The sequence below is a fragment of the Nicotiana tabacum genome, chromosome 17 (assembly GCF_000715075.1).
Source record: "Nicotiana tabacum cultivar K326 chromosome 17, ASM71507v2, whole genome shotgun sequence".
In the NCBI taxonomy this organism is placed as follows: domain Eukaryota; kingdom Viridiplantae; phylum Streptophyta; class Magnoliopsida; order Solanales; family Solanaceae; genus Nicotiana; species Nicotiana tabacum.
Window position 1 is genome coordinate 7,371,431 of NC_134096.1, and position 23,120 is coordinate 7,394,550.

Below are 23,120 nucleotides of genomic sequence, written 5' to 3' on the forward strand. Positions count from 1 at the left end.
CCGTTTGCTCAAAATATTGACCAAAGTCAACTCAGTTGAGTTTTAAAGCTCTATTTCACATTTTAATCCATTTTACACATAAAAACTTTTCTAGAAAATTGTACGGACTACGCACGTATGTCGAGGAATGATAAATGGTGCTTTTCGAGGTCTTAGATTACATAATTACTTATTAAATTCAAAGATGACATTTTGGGTCATCATATTCTCCACCTCTAAAACAAACGTTCGTCCTCGAACGGAGTTAGTAAAAAAAATACCTGAGCTGGTGAATAAGTATGGCTATTTAATCCACATGTCCGACTCGGACTCCCAGGTAGATGCCTCTACCGGCTGACCTCTCCATTTCACCCGAACAGAAGGATAACTCTTAGACCTCAACTATCGGACCGCCAGGCTAGAATAGCCACCGACTCCTCCTCGTAAGTCAAATCTTTATCCAATTGGACTGAGCTGAAATCTAACACATGGGACGGATCACCATGATATTTCCGGAGCATAGACACATGGAAAACCGAATGAACTGCTGATAAACTAGGTGGTAATGCAAGCCTGTAGGCTACTTCACCCACCCTTTCAAGAATTTCAAAGGGTCCGATATGCCTAGGGCTCAACTTGCCCTTCTTTCCGAACCTTATTACACCTTTCATAGGTGAAACTCAGAGCAATATTTTTTCTCCAACCATGAATGCAATATCACGAACTTTACGGTCGGCATAATTCTTTTGGCTAGACTGAGCTGTGCGAAGTCGATCCTGAATAATCTTGACCTTATCCAAGGCATCCTGCACCAAATCGGTACCCAAAAACCGAGCCTCTCCCGGTTCAAACCAGCCAACTGGCGAACGACATCACCTTTCGTATAATACCTCATATGGAGCCATCTAAATGCTTGACTAGTAACTATTATTAAAAGCAAACTCCGCAAGTGGCAAGAAATGATCCCAAGAACCTCCAAAGTCTATAACACAAGCGCGAAGCATATCTTCCAATATCTGAATAGTGCGCTCTGACTGTCCGTCTGTCTTTGGATGAAATGTTGTACTCAACTCCACCCGCGTGCCTAACTCACGTTGTACAACCCTCTAGAAATGTGAGGTAAACTGCGTACCTCGATCTGAAATAATAGACACGGGCACACCATGAAGTCGGACAATCTCACGAATGTAAATTTTAGCTAACCTTTCTGAAGAATAGGTAACTGCCACTGGAATGAAATGTGCTAATTTGGTTAACCTGTCCACAATGACCCAAACTGCGTCAAATTTTCTCTGAGTCCGTGGAAATCCAACAACAAAATCCATAGTGATACGCCCATTTCCATTCAGGAATTTCTAACTTCTAAAGCAAACCACCAGGTCTCTGATGCTCGTACTTAACTTGCTGACAATTCAGACACCGAGCTACATATGCAACTATATCCTTTTTCATTCTCCTCCACTAATAATGTTGCCGCAAATATTGATACATTTTGGCGGTACTTGGATGAATAGAATACCTGGAACTGTGTGCCTCTTCAAGAATTAATTCACGAAGCCCATCCACATTAGGCACACAAATACGACCCTGCATTCGCAGAACTCCATCTTTCCCTACAACAACCTGTTTGGCATCAATGTGCCGCACCGTGTCCTTAAGGACAAGTAAATGAGGATCATCATACTACCTCTCTCTGATGCGCTCATATAAAGAAGACCGAGCAACTGTGCAAGCTAGAACCCGACTGGGTTCTGAAATATCTAACTTCACGAACTGATTATCCAAAGCATGAACATCTTCAGCTAATGGACTCTCACCAACCAGAATATACGCAAGACTTCCCATACTCATAGCCTTTCTACTCAAAGTATCGGCCACCACATTGGCCTTTCCGGGGTGATACAAAATGGTGATATAATAGTCTTTTAACAACTCCAACCATCTTCTCTGCCTAGAATTAAGATCATTTTGTTTGAACAGGTACTGAAGGCTACGATGATTAGTAAATACCTCACACGAGACACCGTAGAGTTAATGCCTCCAAATCTTCAGCGCATGAACAATGGCTGCCAGTTCTAAGTCATGGACATGATAATTCTTCTCGTGAACCTTCAACTGCCACGACGCATATGCAATCACCCTGCCATCTTGCATTAATACTGCACCAAGCCCAATGTGATATGAATCACAATATACTGTATACGATCCTGAACTTGTGGGTAATACCAACACTGGCGTCGTAGTCAAAGCAGTCTTGAGTTTCTGAAAACTCAACTCACACTCGTCTGACCATCTGAATGGGACACCTTTCTGGGTCAGTCTGGTCAATGGGCTTGCTATAGATGAAACCCCTTCCACGAACACTGAATGTTAGCTGCCCAAAGTATGGCATAATAGGACCGTGACTCCCTGAAGCACCGGGAGATGCATGAAGTGCTGAACGAAACGGTCTAGGAGGATGACCCCAACCAAAATTACCCCTACCTCCAGACGAGGCACCACCAAAACCACCAAACTGACGAGGCCTCTTATCAGACCTCTGCCCTCTCTCCTATGCAAGAACCATCTCGATCCTCCTTGCGACATTAGCAGCCGCCTGAAAAACAATCTCACTTTCGGTCTCCTTGGCCATCTGAAGTCTGATAGGGTGAGTGAGTCCCTAAATAAACCTCCTCACTCTCTCTCCCTCCGTAGGTAGTAAAATGAGATCATGACGGGCCAAATCCACAAAACGGGACTCATACTGAGTAACAGTCATACTGCCCTACTGTAGACGCTCAAATTTCTTGCGAAATTCCTCTCTCAGTGTGATAGGGAGGAACTTCTCCAGAAATAGCTGAGAGAACTGCTCCCAGGTAAGTGCAGGCGATCCGACTGGTCGGGTCAATGTATAATCTCTCCACCACCTCTTGGCGGAACCCGTCATCTGAAATACAGCAAAATTAACCCCATTGGTCTCAACTATACCCATGTTCTGCAGTATCTCGTGGCAGCGTTCAAGATAATCCTGTGGGTCCTCAGAAGGTGTATCACTGAAGTGAACTGGAAAGAGCTTAATAAACTTATCCAGTCTCAATAAGGCCTCAAAAGACATGGCGGGCCTATCACCGGTCTGTGCCGCAACAATTGGCTGAACTACCCCAACCGACGGGGCTGCTGGAGCCTGATTCTGGGGAGCCATCTGCTCCAGAGCGAGAGTAGTGGGAGTTTGTGCTCCTCCCCCAGCCTATGAGACTGCTTGTGCCACTGGAAATGTACCATTCTGGGCCACGCCCTCCATAAGACTTACCAAACGGACTAGAGCGTCCTGAAGTACTGGAGTGGTTATGAATCCTTCAGGGACCTGAACTTGTCTAACTGGAACCTCCTCCTGAGGTCCACCCGAGGTTCTTCAACCGGTGCAGCTGCTCGAGCTCTGAACTGAGCTCTACCTCGGCCTCTGTCATGGCCTCTAGCACGACCTCGACCTCGACTTCGACCTCTACCCCTGACCATAGTTGCCACCGGGGGGCTCTGATCCTTGTCCATCGGTAGAGGTATTACGTGTTCTCACCATATGCGAGAGAATAAGAGTAGACTGATTCAATCATCGATGATAGAATAAATTCGTACGACAGAATAAAAAAGAAGTGATAATATTCCTAAACTTTATAGCCTCTGAGAGATAAGTACAAACGTCTCCGTACCGATGCTTCAAACTCTACTAAGTTTGCTCGTGACTCGTGAGACCTATGTAACCTAGTGCTCTGATACCAACTGTCACGACCCAAAATTTCCACCTTCGAACCATGATGTCGCCTAACATTTCACTTGCTAGGCAAGTCAACATTAGAATAATATTATCAATTTTTAAATTTATTAATAACAAAGAACAATTGCGGAAGTAAATTCTTAAATATAGTGATTATCTCTAAAAATAACGGTGTCTAAATACCATACCATAATTGGTGTCACAAGTGTACGAGCTTTTAGAATAAATACAAATAAAGGTCTGAATAAATTAAAGCTATCTGGAAATAAACACACAACTAAAGTAAAATAGACGGAGACTTCAGAACTGCAGACGCTGTGTAGTTATACCTCAAGTCTCCTCCGAGTAGCTGGAATCCGAGAAAGTCTATGACACGCCGCTAGGACCAACTCTGAAATCTGCACAAAAAGTGCAGAGTGTAGTATTAGTACAACCGACCCCATGTACTGGTAAGTGGTGAGCCTAACCTCGACGAAGTAGTGACGAGGCTAAGGCGGGTCACTTATATTAACCTGTACACAATATTAGTAACAACAACAGATAATAGAATTAAATCAGGTAACTGATTTATAATAATTGAAACCAACTCAGCAGTCATAACCAATTATCATTTCCATCAATTCCCGTTGCAGCATGCAACCCACTCTCACAATATATTCACATTCAATTCTATTGCAACGTGCAACCCACTCCTACAATATATTCATTTTTAATCCTCTCATATAATTATTTTTAATCAAGTATATACATTGACATTTAAATAAGTTTATTGTGGCGTGCAATCCGATCCCCCAATTATTGATTTTTATTAAGTCTATTGCGGTGTGCAATCCGATCCTCCAATATATCCATTTCAATCAATTCTATTGCGGCGTGCAACCCGATCCTCCAATATATCCATTTACCAATTCTTATAGAAGAAATTTTCCCAATAAATGCAATAATTAATATAAAATTATAAGACAACAAGCATACAATAATTATGATTTAACTATGAAACAAACAATGACAAATATCAAATTATTATGAAAATCAGGGAGAAAATAGGCAGTTTACTATTTAATATGCTAAATGTCAAATAACAATTAAGACACAAAATTCAAATAGCATGTGACAATTACTGCAGGAATTCAAGAATTAATATTTGACAAAAAAATATGAGAGAAACAATTATTATAATAATTAATTCATGATTTTAAAACGATTTATGATTTTTCAAGTATTTATGCAAACAATTAATTTGATGACATATAGACACTCGTCACCTCACCTATACGTCGTTCATATGCATTTCATATAACAAATAGTTTAAGGGTTCTATTCCCTCAAGTCAAGGTTAACCACGACACTTACCTCGCTTTGTAAATTTCAATCAATTACTCTGCCATAATTTTTCCTTTTAAATTTGTCTCCAAAAGCTTCGAATCTATTTATAAACAATTCAATATACTCAATACGAATCATAGGAATTAATTCCATATGAATTTACTAATTTTCCGGATAAAATCTGAAATTCATTAAAATATTCGATAGTAGGACCCACATCTCAAATCCCGGAAAAACTCACGAAATTCGAACACCCGTTCCGCTACGAGTTCAACCATACAAAAATTATCCAATTCTGATGTCAAATGGACCTTCAAATCTAAAAGTTTCATTTTTGGAAGATTTTATAAAACAAATCTGATTTTTCTTCCATAAATTCACGGATTCATGATATAAATGAGTATGAAATCATGAAATATAATCAATATAGGATAAGGAACACTTACCCCAATGTTTTTCCGTGAAAATCGCCTTACCCGAGATCAAAAATTAAAAATGGTTGAAAATGGGTCGAAACCCCATTTCTAGAACTTAAGTTTTGTTTCTGGAATTTTTACTCATCGCGATCGCGGAAATTCGTTCGCGATCACGTAGAATAACTTTTCCTCAGGTTCATTTTACTCTTCACGATCGCGGGAATGGCTTCGCGATCGCGAATCACATTTTGGCTGCCCAGACGTTTAACTCTACGCGATCGCAGAGTATATTTTTCCAGCCTTACGCGATCACGTACTTACTTGTGCGATCGCGTAGCACAATTGACATGCCTAGCTTCTGCCTTCCTTCTGCCTTCCTTCTTTCTACGCGATCGCATCTGGTCTCTTGCGTTCGCAGTGCACTGGGAGTTTACCTTCCGCGATCGCGTGCCTATCTTCGCGAACGCGAAGGGTAAAACTCACTACTTACAATTTTCTCTTCGCGATCGCGAAGCACAATGCACCAGATGACAACAGAAGCTCAAAAACCAGGTTTTCTAAGTTCAAAATCATCTCGTAGCCTATCCGAAACTCACTCTAGCCCCCGAGGCTCCAAACTAAACATGCACACAAGTCCTAAAATATCATACGAACTTGCTCGCGCGGTCAAATCGCCAAAATAACACCTAGAACTATGAATCGGACACCAAATCAAAGAAAATTTTCAAGAAAACTTTAAAACTTATATTTTTACAACCGGACATCCGAATCACGACAAATCAACTCCAATTATCACCAAACTTGGCAGACAAGTCATAAATATTATAGTGGACCTATATCGGGCTCTGGAACCAAAATACGGACCCAAGGTCAATAAATCCAACATCAGTAATTTCTTAAAAATCATTAAGCTTTTAATTATTTATCAAAATTCCATATCTTGGGCTAGGGACCTCGGAATTCGATTCCGGGCATACGCCCAAGTCAGAAACTACGATACAAACCTACCAGAATTGTCAAAACACTGATCCGGGTCCGTTTGCTCAAAATGTTGACCAAAGTCAACTAAGTTGAGTTTTAAAATTTTATTTAACGTTTTAATCCATTTTTCACATTAAAACATTTCTGGAAAATTGTACGGACTGTGCACGCAAATCGTGGAATGATAAATTGTGATTTTAGAGGTCTTAGAATATAGAATTACTTATTAAATTCAAATATGACATTTTGGGTCATCACAAGTCAACTAATACTTGTGTTAGTCGACTAATTTTTAAATAGTCAACAATTCACCCCCTCCCCCCTCTTTCAATTGGTATCAAAGCAAGGCTCACAATCTTGCCTAATCGCTAGTGAGGAAAAGATCATGGGATCCCATGCTGTTTTTTGTGCTCTATTTCAAGAAGGAACCTCTTAGGTTTGACCTCCTTACTTCGACGGTCAGCATTTCTCTCACTGGAAAGTTCGCATGGCAACGTATACTATGTCATATGACATCAAAGTATGGCGTGTGATCAAAAAGAGAAATCTTCCAATTCCTCTCAATAAGGATGCAAACGGTCAAGTCATCGTATCTACTGATTCTCTTGACTTGGATGATTACACTGATGAACAAGCTGCTGTCATCACTGTTAATTCAAAAGCAAAAAATCTACTGTACAATGCTATCAGTGAAGAAGAATATGAAAAGATATCAAGTTGCAAAACTGCAAAAGAAATGTGGGACAAACTGTAAGTCACTTACGAAGGAACCAACAAAGTGAAAGAGACTAGGATAAACCTCTTGGTTCGGGACTATGAGTTATTTCAAATGAAGGATGGTGAATCTGTAGAAGAAATATTTTTCAGGTTCAGCAAAATATTTGGAGACCTCAAATCATTTGGAAGACCTATTAAAAGTGACGAACAAGTTAGAAAGATCCTCAGAAGCTTACCTATAATTTGGCAGCCAAAGGTCACTGCGTTGGAATGTCAAGATTTGGACAAAATTTCCTATGATGAGCTCAGATGTGATATAATTGCTTTTGAGAAAACTCATCTTGACAGACAAATTCAAGAGAAGAAGAAAATTGTTGCTTTCAAGGCAACTGTGGCTGAACCAGAAAATGAAGAAGAAGAAGAAGAAGAAGAAGAAGAAGAAGAAGAAGAAGAAGAAGAAGAAGAAGAAGAAGAAGGAGGAGGAGGAGGAGGAGGAGGAGGAGGAGGAGGAGGAGGAGGAGGAGGAGGAGGAGGAGAACAAGATGAAAACATTGCAATGCTCTCTCAAGTCGTAACCAGCATGATGATAAGAAACAGAAATAACAGAAGAGGGAAGTTCAACTTCAGGAAATGAAGGATGAGCAATGAAGCTGATAAAAATGATGAAAGGTGTTACGAATGTGGAAAGTTTGGTCACATTCAAGCTGACTGTCCGGAATTAAAAAAGAAGCTTAGCAGAAACATGCAAAATCAGAAAGCTTTCGGAGCATGGAGTGATGAGGAAGAATCTGATCATGAGGAAATTTCTAACATATGTTTCATGGCTCTAAGTGACAATGAGGATTCAAGAGAACTTGGACTAATGGCAGACAACAACGATGAGGAAGATGACTCAAGAGAACCTCGTTCAATGTCAGATGAAGGAACTAGTGAGGTACGTACTCCTTTATGCCCTAATTGTTATGAACTTCAAGAATGTGTTGATATTGCTCTTGCAGACATAGAAAAAATAGTAAATGAGCTCAGAAGAACCAAGAGAGAAAAAGAGAGAGAGAAGAAAGACTGGGCCTTGAAACTAGAAGTGTGCGAAATTGGGAGTGATATGCTTCAAGATGAAGTAAATGAATTCAAGCTTCAATTGAATGGCTTGCAAAAGACCACGTGTCTCAATCCAGTCTAGTCAAATCAGACTGCTCATCACAAGAATAAAATCGCTTGTTCTTTTTGTGGTAAAAATGGAGCAGGATGAGCTGTTAGAGTTACCAGTACTACTTTCAGCTCTAATCATTGCTGGTTCAAAAACAACAGGAGATGGGTCTGAAGACCAAAATCTTCAAATCAAACTAACAATCAGCAGTCTAACCATTCAGGACCCAAGCAGGCTTGGGTACCAAAAAATGAGTAATCTTGTTTTGCAGGAACACCGCAAGAAGAATCGAAAATAAAAATGGTATCTCGACAGCGCGTGTTCCAGACATATAACGGGTGACAAACAACTATTCAAATCAGTCATCAATCTAGATGAAGGAACAATTATTTTTGGTGACAAATCCAAAGAAAATGTTATTGGTGTTGGAAAAGTTCCTTTAAGCTAAACATGTGATATAGATGAAGTCTACCTAGTTGATGAACTTGGTTATAATCTTCTCAGCATCAGTCAACTATGTGACAACGATTATGAGGTTCGTTTTAAGAAACATGGCTGGTTTATAGAAGACGAATCAGGTAATATCATTCTCTCAGGTAATAGAGACATAAATGTCTACACTATCAAGAACTTAGAAAACTCCGGGGATCAAATCTGTCTTACATCTATTATTGAAGATCCCTGGGTTTGGCATATGAAACTTGGACATGCAAGCATGCATACTATTCAAAAACTGTCTAAACATGATCTTGTTATTGGACTCCTAAAACTAGATTTTTCGAAAGATCATATTTGTGATGCATGTCAACTAGGAAAACAAACTCGCTCATCTTTCAAAGTCAAAAATATTGTTTCTACCTCTAAAACTTTTCAATTGCTGCATATGAATTTATTTGGTACTACTAGAACTACTAGTATAGGAGGTAAGAAATATGCCTTTGTTATTGTAGATGATTTTTCTAGATTTACCTGGGTTATGTTTCTTAGTCATAAAGATGATGCTCTAAAGAATTTTGAAGTTTTCTGTAAGAAGGTTCAACGAGAAAAGGGATACTATATCTCTACTATCAGAAGTGATCATGGAGGAGAGTTTGAAAGCAGATCTTTTGAAAATTTCTGCAATGATCAAGGAATCTTTCACAACTTCTCTTCACCAAGATCACCACAGCAAAATGGAGTAGTAGAGCGTAAAAAGAGAACCTTGCAGGATATGGCAAGAATCATGATCGTGGAAAACTCTCTACCTCATCATTTTTGAGCAAAGGCTATGAGTATAGTATGTCACATCATCAACAGATGTCTGATTCGACCAATTCTCAAAAAGACTCCTTATGACATGTGGAATGTTAAGAAACCAAATATCATCTATTTCCACCCCTTTGGATGCAAATGCTTCATCCATAACAATGGAAAGGATAATCTTGATAAGTTTGATCCAAAGAGTGATGAAGGTATATTTCTTGGTTACTCTCCTTCAAGTAGAGCTTACAGAATTTATAATAAGAGAACCTTATGTATTGAAGAATCTATTCATGTTGTTTTTGTTGATACTAACTCTCGCCCAAGGAATGAACATATTCCTGAAGATGAGGAAATTTCCTGTGCTCCTAAGTCAGCTATTGTATGTAAGGATTATCAAAATGAGTCAGCTAATCAACAGACTTAATCAATTGAAGTACCACCAGAAGATCTTGGCCTACCCCAGCCAGATCAGTCGACTACCGAAGAAAGGGTGACTCCAGTAAATACTCCAAATGAATGGAAGAGTGAATCGGGATATCCTTACAAATTCATTATAGGAGATCCACAGGAGGGAATAACTACAAGAAGATCTCAAAAGAACAAATCTCATGTAGCTCTCATTTATCAAATTGAGCCCAAGAAAGTGGATGAAGCTCTAAAGGAATCTCATTGGATTAGTGCTATCAAAGAAGAATTAGATCAGTTTGAAAGAAATAAGGTATGGGAATTAGTTCCAAAGCCTTAAAACTCTTCTGTTGTTGGAACTAAGTGGGTCTTCAAAACAAATTGAATGAATCAGGTCAAGTTGTTCGAAATAAAGCAAGACTAGTGGCTCAAGGTTATTCTCAACAGGAAGGAATCGACTATGATGAAACCTTTGTGCATGTGGCAAGATTTGAATCCATTCAAATACTACTTTCCTTCGATGCTCACAAAGGATTCAAATTATTTCAAATGGACGTTAAAAGTGCGTTCCTAAATGGTTATATCTCTGAAGAAGAATATGTGAAACAACCACCTGGCTTTGCAAATGCCACCTTTCCAAATCATGTATACAAGTTGACTAAAGCCATGTACGGTCTCAAACAAGCTCCTCGAGCATGGTTTGAAAGGTTAAGTTCTTTCCTTCTAAATCAAGGTTTCAAACGAGGTAATATCGATACAACCCTTTTCATTAAGCAATCCAGTTCAGGCAATCTTATTACTTAAATTTATGTAGATGATATTATTTTTGGTAGCCCTAACTCTGTTCTTTGTGAAGAATTTGCTCTTTCCATGAAAGGAGAATTTGAAATGAGCATGATGGGAGAACTGACCTTCTTCCTTGGGCTTCAAATCAAGCAGTCCCCTAAAGGGATTTTTATCTGCCAAACCAAGTATACCAAGGAGCTTATCAAAAAGTTTGGGATGGAAGATTCTAAGGCTATTGGTACTCCAATGAGTCCAATTACCATGCTAGATGAAGATATCAATGGAAAACTAGTTGATGAAACCATGAATAGAAGGATGATTTGATCTCTACTATATTTAACTACCAGTTGACCAGATATGATGTTCAGTGTATGCAAATGTGCTAGATTTCAGTCAGCTCCTAAAGAATCCCATCTCTCCGTTGTTAAACGAATTATTAGATATTTAATTAGTACATCTGAACTAGGACTATGGTATGATCACTCTAACAATTTTTCTCTATGAGGCTTTTCAGATGCTGATTTTGCAGGAGACAAGATTGATAGGAATAGTACCAGCGGGGCATGTCAATTGTTAGGAAATGCATTAGTATCTTGGAACAGCAAAAAACAAAATTGTGTTGCACTATAAACGACTGAGGCAGAATACCTAGCCGTTGGAAGCTGTTGTACACAAGTTCTATGGATTATGCACCAACTTCTTGATTTTAATTTATCTCTTACATCCACTCCTATCTTTTGTGACATTACTAGTACTATCTGTTTATCAAAGAATTATGTGCATCATTCTAGAGCAAAGCATATAGAAATTAAACATCATTTTATCCGTGATCATGTAGCAAAAGGTGACATTGTTTTAGAGTTTATTAGTACTGATTCTCAACTTGCCGATATTTTTACAAAACCTCTTTTGGAAGAAAGATTCCGCCTTCTCCAATAAAAGATTGGCATTGTGCCAAATTTGTAAATCAAATATTTCCTTGAGTGTTTAAAATATTTTACCCTATACTAGAATATTTTATTTCCTTACTTAAATGTGATCTAATTACTTTTTTGTGTAAGCGTAATTATTGCAAGTATCGCCGATCAGTCACTTCTGAACCATCTCTTCCGTCTAAACTTGGCCTTTACATTAACCAAGGCGTCTCTTTGCTCTTCCCAAAATCTTCAATAAAAATCCTCCGTCTTCAATACTCCTCTCATTCTCTACCAAACAACCCTTCACACCATGGTCAAAATAAATCCCTCCTCTGCAACCAGACGCAGTCGAAGGTTCCAAAAATCTCTTAACACTGAAGAGCCTGTGGATGTGGAGTCATTCATTGACTCAAATTTTCTTAGAACAGACAATGAAAGCAGCGAATCATCTGAAAATCCTCCCATTGGCCAGAAAAAGGTCGGCAAGAGACCCATTGAGCAAACCTCCCAAAAGGCTACATGCAAGAAGGGTAAAGTGGAACGCTTGGAATTTGGTCCTGAGGACAAGCTTGTCTTCTATAGCCCCAGTGAAAAGGCAAGGTTTGAGTCCTACAAGTCAAAATCCATGGCTTATGGATGCTCTGTAAGCCCTCTCTTATGAAAAGTCTTCATTGTGATGTGACTAGAATTATCGATTTTCAGCACCTTCCCCTCTCTTTGACACTATTGGAAACTCTGTGTATGAAGAACCTGTTAGAATATTTTATGCAAATCTCTTCATGAATGATAAAGATGATTTGGAATCTATGGTTTTAGGGACTATAATTGTTTTGGACTCGTACCAATTTGAAAAGATATTTTCCGCCAAGTTTAGTGGGTATGATGTGTTTGTCCAAAATTCTTGGCCCAAAAACTTTGAAGTGTCTTTTGATGAAGCAAAAAAATTTCTGTCTAATAACCCCCCATGACATTGGCCCAAAAAATCTTAAGTTTGAACACCGTGTTTGGGCCCACATGATTGCCACTACTCTCCTTTTCAGATCTGGGTCCCTTAGCTCTTTGTCCACTAGAGATATCTTTGTCCTCTACTGTCTGGTTAATAATAAACGTCTTGATTGGTTTGTATGGATTCGTCATTATATGCTTGAGTGTATCGGGGATATATCCTCCTATGCTGCATGTATGCCCTATGGTCTTCTTATCTCTCATATTCTAGAAGTCATGAAAGTAGATTTTGCACCTTTTACACCCAAGTACATCACCAGTACTTATGATAAGATAGCTTTTTCAATGATGGGGTACACTCTGAGTGATGATGGATGGGTTAGGGGAGCCAAGGTTGAAAGTGCTCCAGCACCAGTTGAAGTCCAAAATGATCAACCAGCTTCTCAGTTAACCGCCTCTTAGAATCTTTAACAAATTCAACATTACCTTGATGGAGTCAAGCTGCTTCTTGTTGAGATGAAAGAACAGGTAGATAAAATCAGGGACGTCACCAAGGAGACAGACAGATGTGGCCAAGCACAGGATGGACATAGGAGCCACACGGAGACAAGGAACCAGGGCTTTCAATTCTATGAGTGAAAAGATGCACAAACTCGTCAATGACGTTGAAAATTCCTATGACTCCTTCTGCACCAAAGTTATCAACACCCTTAAATACTTCGTGGGAAGAAGTTAATGCATTTTGCCATGATGTTATGACAAACAATTGTTTTTGTTTATGCTTATTTTTGTTGGTGGTTTCTCTTAGACAATATTTTGGTCTGTACTAACTAAGCCTCTGCTGAAGACACTACTTCAGCTGCTCTAACCACCTTATTAGTATGTACATTTTATCCTATATTATTCTGTGTGCTTTTCTTTCCTTTTTGATTGATGTCAAAGGGGGAGAAAAAATGTGAGTAAACACCAGCAACAGTTATTCAGGAGGAGATGGAAACAGCATAATCTTAGGGGGAGCAACATATTTAAAGGGAAGTATCTTAAATTATTGTTTACTCCTTCTTGATTGTCATCATCAAAAAGGGGGAGATTTATAGGTTTAAGTTTAAATTTTAATGATGACAATAATATCTTATGTTATATTTGCAGGACTAACAAAAAGGAAAGAATGAAGATGCCCAGCAAGATGCGATTGCTACAGGATTCGAAATAGCAAATAATGATCAATTATGATTCGAATGAAGATGTTGTTGCTACATCAATGGTCAATCAAGAGAAGCAAACTTATTCATCCTCAATCAAAGGAACTCAGATTGCTAATCATGGATACTCAAATCAAGAAGCTCGCCAACAATTATTCTGTGTCTAGAATTAAGCTCACTCCAGGCGTAAATGGCTCCTTAATTCAAGTTGTGACTAGGAAAGTCACAATCGAATCTGGACTCTTCAAAGAGCAGGATTCGAAGAGGCATCCCTTGTGTCAAAACCCTTTTGCAAAGATCTCGTGCCTCTGATTTCGCTGAAGACTCAACGACTCTTTTCTCTCTTATAAAAAGGCTGATACTTTCAAGAAGAAGGCTTGCGCAACTACATATATTGTATTCTAAGTCCGTCTACTTCTTAGTTCAAACACTGTAATCTTTAGTTATCAGTGTCTCAAAAGATAGAAAGATCTAGAACACAAAAGAGAGTTGTGTCAATTACGCAGAACTCAAGGTGTGATACTGTTCGTTGGTGGTGAACGCGTTAAAACCATATGTGTTGTAACATTTTCAAAGATCCTAAGGGAGCCCTTGTGACCCAAGGGAAACTGGATGTAAGTACCACAACGGTACCGAACTAGTATAAATCGCTGTGTGTTATTTACTCTTCTTTACTGCTTACTTTTATTCTGCATTGTGATAAGTCAACTAGTACTTGTGTTAGTCGACTAATTTTTAAATAGTCAACAATTCACCCCCCCTCTTATACGTTCAGAAAATTGGTTTCATCACATCCACGAAGTATAGCAACAAAAGGGAAGAATAAACATTATGTTTACAAAATGGAGGATTATAGCAAGTACTCATAGAATGCAGGATGTTTTGTGCACCGGGCTGCCCTTTATATTTTCTATCTTGGGACATCACAAGATGTTAAACACCACTCTATTGCTATACAACTTATTGTATTAAACTATTGCTAAGTGTTACACCCGAATCGGCAGCGGCCTTAATGTTGCTCAACCACCACCCGCCGTAGTGGACGTGCCTAGATCGCTATATCCCCTGCAAAAGCTATGGAAAGCATCTCTGTACTTCTTGACCCCGATGTAATCAAACACACGATCTGTAAGGAGGCCAGAAAGCGAACATGCTCAATGCACCCTAAGAATTTTTTGTTTTCACAACTAAAGAACATGCTCAGAAATTATCTATTTTATCACGAAGAGAGTTACTCTATCGAGTTTCAACTGTTGAAATCACGCAAATTTAAGCATAGCTTAAATTCAAAGAGGTGAGACTGAATATATAGTTGGAAAGTAGGCTGGCACAGCCTAGAGTTTGCTATTCTTTTTTTTTTTTGGATGAAGTGTGAGCCTTAATACTAATATTTCTACTTTACAAATTAGTTCTCAATTTCAAACACAAACGTACAATAAAAACCAACTTCCTCTTCATTCAATATCTTTACACACCACTATTGCTCAATAAAAATCCAGAATAGCAGCAGAAATAGGTTCGTGTTCTGCTTCCAAAGTCAGCCGTCAACTTTTTCACTCAGCCATTGAGCAATAAAATAACCAGAATAGCGAAAAGAGATTCATATTCTGCTTCCAAAGTCAGTCGTCGACTTTTTCACAATAGATCAGCAAACATGGTTAACTTCAATGATCAAGATTTCTTTTCTAGTAAATGTGTATGGGTAAATGGCCCTGTTATTGTAGGTGCAGGTCCATCAGGACTAGCTGTGGGTGCATGTTGAAAAGAACAAGGAATTCCTTGTGTAATCTTGGAAAAATCTGATTGCATTGCATCATTATGGCAGAGAAAAGCTTATGATAGATTAAAACTACACCTCCCTAAACAATTCTGTCAATTACCAAAATTCCCATTTCCACAACACTACCCTGAGTACCCCACAAAGAAACAATTCATTGATTATCTTGAATCATATGCTAGAAACTTTAACATCAATCCGAGATTCAATGAGTGTGTTAAATTTGCAAAATATGACGAATCTTGCAAATTGTGGAAGGTGAAAACTATTTCTCCAAATGGCTTAGAAGTTGAATATATTTGCCAGTGGATTGGTGTGGCTACAGGAGAAAATGCTGAGAAAGTTGTGCCTGATATTGAAGGTTTAAAAGAATTTGGAGGTGAAGTGATTCGTGCTTGTGATTATAAGTCTGGTGAGAAGTTTTTGGGAAGAAAGTTCTTGTTGTTGGATGTGGGAATTCTGGCATGGAAGTTTCTCTTGATCTTTGTAACCACAATGCTCAACCATCAATGGTTTGTCGTAGCTCGGTAAATACTCATAACATAACTGACAGTATAAAGAATTTTTACACTATATAGTATATTTCAAGTTACTAATCTTACTTTTATATGGACAGTTACTTGTAGCTATCTTTTGTTGCGGAAGCCAAATGTATATAGTGTGAATGAGTCACAACTACTATACCAAAAATTATGACAACCACTAAATAATAAACAAGACAATAAGACAACAATAAAAGAACACCAGAATTTACGAGGTTCGGCCAATTTTGCCTACTTCCTCGGACACAATCAATATTTTATTCCACTCCAAAATTACAAGTGAAATAATACTAAAGAGAGAAGATACAAATGCCTTAAGAAGATAAAAGGCAAATGAGAGGTGTGCCTAAATCCTAAACATTAGGCCTCCTTTTATAGAGTGAAATTCCCATTCAAAATTGTCATCCACCGATGTGGGACTTTTGACAATTTCAATAAATCTCCACCTTGGCAAAATTCCACATCTTCAATTTTCTCTCAATAACAAATTTTGGTTGTGTCTTCATCTTCAATCTTTAGTGTTCAACAATGTTGATCAAATCCAAACAATGTTGAAACTTGACCGCAGTCACCACCTTTGTCAGCATATCAGCAGGGTTCTCCGTAGTATGAATTTTCTTCACCGTGACTCCACCTTCTTCTATGATTTCTCGTACGAAATGATACCGAACATCAATGTGCTTCGTCCTTGCATGATAAACTTGGTTCTTCGCTAATTGAATAGCACTTTGACTATCACAAAAAATTGTAATATTTTTGTGTTCAATGCCAAGCTCCTTTAGCAACCCTTGAAGCCAAATTGCCTCCTTCACAGCCTCTGTAATAGCCATGTACTCTGCCTCTGTTGTAGACAAAGCAACTGTTGACTGCACAGTAGACTTCCAACTAACTGGTGCCTTTACAAAAGTAAACACATAACCAGTAGTTGACCTTCGTTTGTCCAGATCACCCGCAAAATCTGAGTCACAATATCCAACTACAGACCGATTGCCTTCCTGCTCAAAAACTAACCCAACATCTACAGTACTATGAATATACCGTAGAATCCACTTCACAGCTTGCCAATGCTCCTTTCCTGGATTATGCATATATCTGCTAATAACTCCAACGGCTTGTGAAATGTCAGGTCTCGTACAAACCATTGCATACATCAAGCTACCAACAGCATTTGCGTATGGTACCCTTGACATATACTCCTGTTCAGTTTCATCCTTTGGCGACATAGTAGTACTTAGCTTAAAATGGGGAGCAAGTGGCGTACTAATTGGCTTAGTCTTCTTATCGATGCCAAAACGCTGTAGTACTCTCTTCAAATATTCTTTCTGAGATAAACAGAGTTTCTTTGAACGTCTATCTCTTATTATCTCCATGCCAAGAATTTTCTTTGCCTTACCCATATCCTTCATCTCGAACTCCTCTTTCAGTTGAATCTTCAACTTATCAATTTCTTCCGAATTCTTGGAAGTTATCAACATATCATCAACATATAGGAGAAGATATACAAAGGAACCATCATTAAGTTTGCGCAAATACACACAATGATCGTATTTGCTTCTCTTGTACCCTTGCCGCAACATAAACTTGTCAAATCGCTTGTACCATTGTCTAGAAGATTGTTTCAATCCGTACACCGATTTTTCAAGTTTGCATACCATATTTTCTTTTCCAGCAACTTTGAATCCTTCTGGTTGAGTCATGTAGATTTCCTCCTCCAAGTTTCCATGTAAAAACGCAGTTTTTACATCCATCTGAACTAGTTCCAAATCCAACTGTGCTACCAAAGCCAACATAATTCTAATGGAGGAATGTTTTACAACTGGACAAAATACTTCATTGTAATCAATTCCCTCCTTTTGAGCATATCCTTTGGCCACCAATCTTGCTTTGTAGCGAACATCTTCTTGGTTAGGAAATCCTTCTTTCTTTGCAAATACCCATTTGCACCCAATTGCTTTCTTTCCCTTCGGGAGATTGGCCAATTTCCATGTATGATTCTGATGAAGGGACTGCATTTCTTCATTCATGGCAATCCTCCACTTATCTTCTTCTGAACTTTGGATTGCGTCTTTATAAGTGGTAGGAACACCATCAGCTACAATTGAGGTTGCACAAGCAACCGTCTCTATAAGACGAACAGGTTTCGTTATTGTCCGTTTTGGCCTGCTGGTTGCTATTGATTCAAGTTGTTGTCGAGGTTCCTGAGTTGGAATCTCCCTTTCTACTGGCTTTTCTTCCAGAGGGTAATCTTCATGAGTTTCCTCCTCTGCTTCTTGTGTAGGAAAATAAATTTTCCCTCAAACTCCACCTGCTTTGATGCACCACTAGTTTGTTTGACATCTTCAATTGTCACCTTATCTGTTATGGCAGATTCATCAAAGGTAACATCTCTGCTGAATATAATATTCCTTGTCTCTGGACACCATAAGCGGTATCCTTTGACTCCAGAAGTAATCCCCATAAATATAGCCTTCTTTGCTCTCGGATCCAATTTTGACTCTTTCACATGATAGTATGCAATTGAGCCAAACACGTGCAAAGAGTCATAATCTACAGCAGGTTTTCCATACCATTTTTCAAATGGTGTCTTGCCATCAATAGCAGCAGATGGTAGACGATTAATGAGGTGGCATGCATATGTAATTGCCTCAGCCCAAAATTCTTTGCCCAAGCCAGCATTGGACAACATACACCGTACCTTCTCCAGTAAAGTCCGGTTCATACGTTCTGCCACTCCATTCTGTTGTGGTGTATGTCTGACAGTGAAGTGTCGGACGATGCCATCATTTTCACAGACCTTATTGAAATGATCATTTTTGTATTCACCTCCATTGTCTGTGCGAATACACTTGATCCTCCTGCCTGTTTGATTCTCCACCATTATTTTCCATTTGAGAAAAATTCCCAACACTTCATCTTTTCTCTTCATTGTATACACCCACACTCTTCGGGAAAAATCATCAACAAAGGTTACAAAATAGTGCTTCCCACCCAATGAAGGTGTTTTGGAAGCACCCCAAACATCAGAGTGTACATAATCCAAAATGCCTTTAGTATTATGGATCGCTGTACCAAATTTAACCCTTGTCTGTTTTCCTTTGACACAATGCTCGCAAAACTCCAAGTTGCAAGTCTTTACGCCTTTTAACAATCCTTGATTAGATAGAGCTTTCAAGGATTTTCCTCCAGCATGTCCCAAGCGCATGTGCCATAGCCTGGTTGCTTCTGCCTCTTTGTCATCACTGGATGTCACTGTTGCTGTCCCAATAACTGTGCTACCACGATAGCAGTACATGTTATTGTTCTTCCGATTGGCCTTCATTACCACTAGTGCACCGGAGCATATTCTCATCACTCCATTTTCTGCAATGATTTTGAACCCTTTTGATTCTAGAGACAGAGATGAGATTCTTCTTCAAACCCGGTACATATCGAACATCTGTTAATGTTCTGATCATTCCATCATGGCTCCTTAATCTTATTGAACCAATGCCATATGAGGTAAGAGGGCTGTTATCCGCTGTGTGGATGACTCCATATTCTCCTTCTTGAAAATTCACGAACCAGTCCTTGTTAGGACACATATGATAGCTACAAGCCGAGTCCATCAACCATATGTCTGATGATGTTGATAACTCTGTTGTAACTAATGAGAAGTCTGAATCATCACAATCAGCTACATTTGAATCCATAATGGCCTTTCCATTGTTATGTCTGGCCTTATTCTTCAACTTCGGACAGTCTTTCTTCCAGTGCCCCTTTTCTCGATAAAAGGCACATTCATCTTTGCTGGGTTTAGATCTCGACTTGGATCTTCCCTTCTTAGCCCTCGTTTGATTTTGAGGACGACCCCTCACAATTAGTGCTTCTCCTTCTCCGCCCTTCTGTTTTTCTCCCTTTCTTTGTTCATAGCTGTACAAAGCCGAACAAACTTCTCTGAGAGAAATTTCGTCATTTCCATGGAGTAGAGTAGTTTCAAGGTGCTCGTACTCATTAGGAAGTGACCCCAACAACATCAAGGCCAAGTCACCATCATCAAAAGTTGCATCCATATTTTGCAAATCTGTGACCAACTTATTGAAACTGGTGATAATTGGCCGAACCTCATAAATTCTGGTGTTCTTTTATTGTTGTCTTATTGTCTTGTTTATTATTTAGTGGTTGTCATAATTTTTGGTATAGTAGTTGTGACTCATTCACACTATATACATTTGGCTTCCGCAACAATTGGTATCAGAGCCAAGGTACTGTCTAAGTATGCTCTGTGGTTGCAGCATAGTCTGATCTTCCACATCAGAAAAGATCTATCTTGGTAACTGAGTCAAGGTTCTGTCTGAGTATGCTCTGTGGTTGCAGCTTAGTCTGATCTTCCACACCAGAAAGGAAATAATCTTGATTTGTGTCGTCAGCTACTAAATAATATTTGTGTCAAAATGGGAGACAGTAAACAAGAAGAATCTACATCAAGTGTCAATAATACGTCATCGTTGGCATCTTCGCTTATGACAAGAATTGTGTCAAATGCGAAATTTGCGGTAGAAATTTTTGACGGGTCAGGACATTTTGGGATGTGGCAGGGCGAGGTTCTAGATGTTCTTTTTCAACAAGGGCTAGATCTTGCCATTGAAGAAAAGAATCCAGATGTTATTGGAGAAGAAGATTGGAAAATTATCAATCGTGTTGCTTGCGGTACCATTCGATCCTACCTTGCTAGAGAGCAGAAATATCCATACACAAAGGAAACTTCTGCAAGTAAATTATGGAAAGCACTGGAGGATAAATTTTTGAAGAAAAACAGTCAAAATAAATTATGACAACCACTAAATAATAAACAAGACAATAAGACAACAATAAAAGAACACCAGAATTTACGAGGTTCGGCCAATTTTGCCTACTTCCTCGGACACAATCAATATTTTATTCCACTCCAAAATTACAAGTGAAATAATACTAAAGAGAGAAGATACAAATGCCTTAAGAAGATAAAAGGCAAATGAGAGGTGTGCCTAAATCCTAAACATTAGGCCTCCTTTTATAGAGTGAAATTCCCATTCAAAATTGTCATCCACCGATGTGGGACTTTTGACAATTTCAATATCTTTTAGCTGACCTGATATATCAGGTTATATCAGATCACACTAAAGATAATTACACGTGGCTGTTAATAAAACGTGAGATTGTAATATAAAAATAAGGCAGGTTATCTACTGCGTCGACTTAAAATACACTAAGAGTATAAAAATTCTTTATACTATCTAACGGGGTTTTGCTCTGTTTTCAGATTCATGTATTGCCAAGAGAAATCTTTGGAAAATCAACATTTGAGCTAGCTATGTTTATGATGAAATGGCTACCACTTGGCTAGTTGACAAAACTATACTCATTTTGATACGGTTTATTCTTGGAAATATTGAAAAATATGGACTACAAAGGCCATCAATTGGTCCTTTGGAACTCAAGAACACACAAGGGAAAACTCCTGTTTTGGATATTTGTACATTGGAAAAAATTAGATCAATAAAAATTAATGTTGTTCCTGGAATCAAGAGGTTTTCATGTGGCACTGCTGAACTTGTCAATGGTGAAAAACTTGAAATTGATTTTGTAGCAATGTCCCTTTTTGGCTAGAGGCAGTGGCGAAGCCAGAAAATTCAATAAGGGTGTTCAAACATTTGACAATGGGTTATGTAAGAGTGTTCAAAGTCTATTTTTTATCAATAACAAGTAATATTTTACCTTATATGTAGTATAATTTTCCAGCGAAGGGTGGTCAGTTGACCACCCTTGGTGGAACGTAGCTTAGCCCCTGGCTACAGGTGAGAAAATGTTCTACTCCTTATCAAATTTTTGTTTTTGTATTTTAGAAATTTGGTTTAATACCTAAATAAATGTTCGTAGTTGTACGAATTTGTAGTGTGGGCCCTTTAACTCGAGGGGTTGTCAAAAAGACACCTTAACTCGGTCAAAACACAACTTTTCATCAATATATAAGACTGAGTTATGGTGTATGTTTGAGAAACCGTCGAGTATAGTTAAGGATCAACCTTAGATAACCGTGCACGTACATGTGTCAAATTTGGGATGAAAAAAAGAAATTTTATGGAATATTCTTGAATAGGGGCCTAATATTGTTTTGTTATATTTTATACAGGAAAGTGAATTTTTTTCCAATAATGGATTCCCAAAAGCACCATTTCCAAATAGTTGGAAAGGAAAATCTGGGCTATATGCAGTTGGTTTCACAAGGAGAGGGCTAGCTGGTGCTTCTGCTGATGCTATTAGAATTGCACAGGATATTGGCAAAGTTTACAAACAAGATCTTAAGCAAAAAAAGCAAAAATTTCTCACACATAGAGGATGCATCTCTACCTCTTGATTCAATCAAATCAATATACTTGGCAACTCGGTGCATAAGATATTCCGCGTTCACGCTGCAGCGTCCGTGGAAGGGCCGTACCCTGAGGGATGTGATGTAGATAACCTACCCTAATACAAACATTAATGACTACTTTCACGCCTCGAACCCGTAAAAAAGTGTAATTAGCCTTCTCCACAAAAAGTCCAAGTTTTGGTACAGTTTGGGCGTTTTGTATTGGAATTTGGAAGTAGCAACCGGTCCATTGGAAAGTTCGGTCCTGCATAAGTTATCGGATCCTAAAAAAGAAAATTTATAGGAAGTGTTGTTTATATATATATATATATATATTTATATATATATTGCTTATATTGACCCTTTGTACATATTTGATTTTGTAAAATTACTACTAATGATTAATCAAATGACAAAGATATTCTTTTATTGTTAAAAGTATTCTTTGTAAGATTGTTCTGAATTTCATGTTTATTGTTTAATAAAAGCACTGATTTAGACCACAAGTTATGGTGAGATACACTAGATAAGCCTCAAATAGACACAAAAATAACCATTCTCTCATTCATATTGGTGCAGCTTTTAATGAAAACTGAGAAAAACTTTAATGAGAAAATGAC

The 23,120-nt window shown here is 38.5% G+C and overlaps 1 pseudogene; it reads left to right on the top strand.

The window, feature by feature from the left end:
* Positions 1-15,468: 15,468 nt before the first annotated feature.
* LOC142171500 (putative indole-3-pyruvate monooxygenase YUCCA8) lies at positions 15,469-22,800 on the top strand (annotated as a pseudogene).
* Positions 22,801-23,120: the final 320 nt, after the last annotated feature.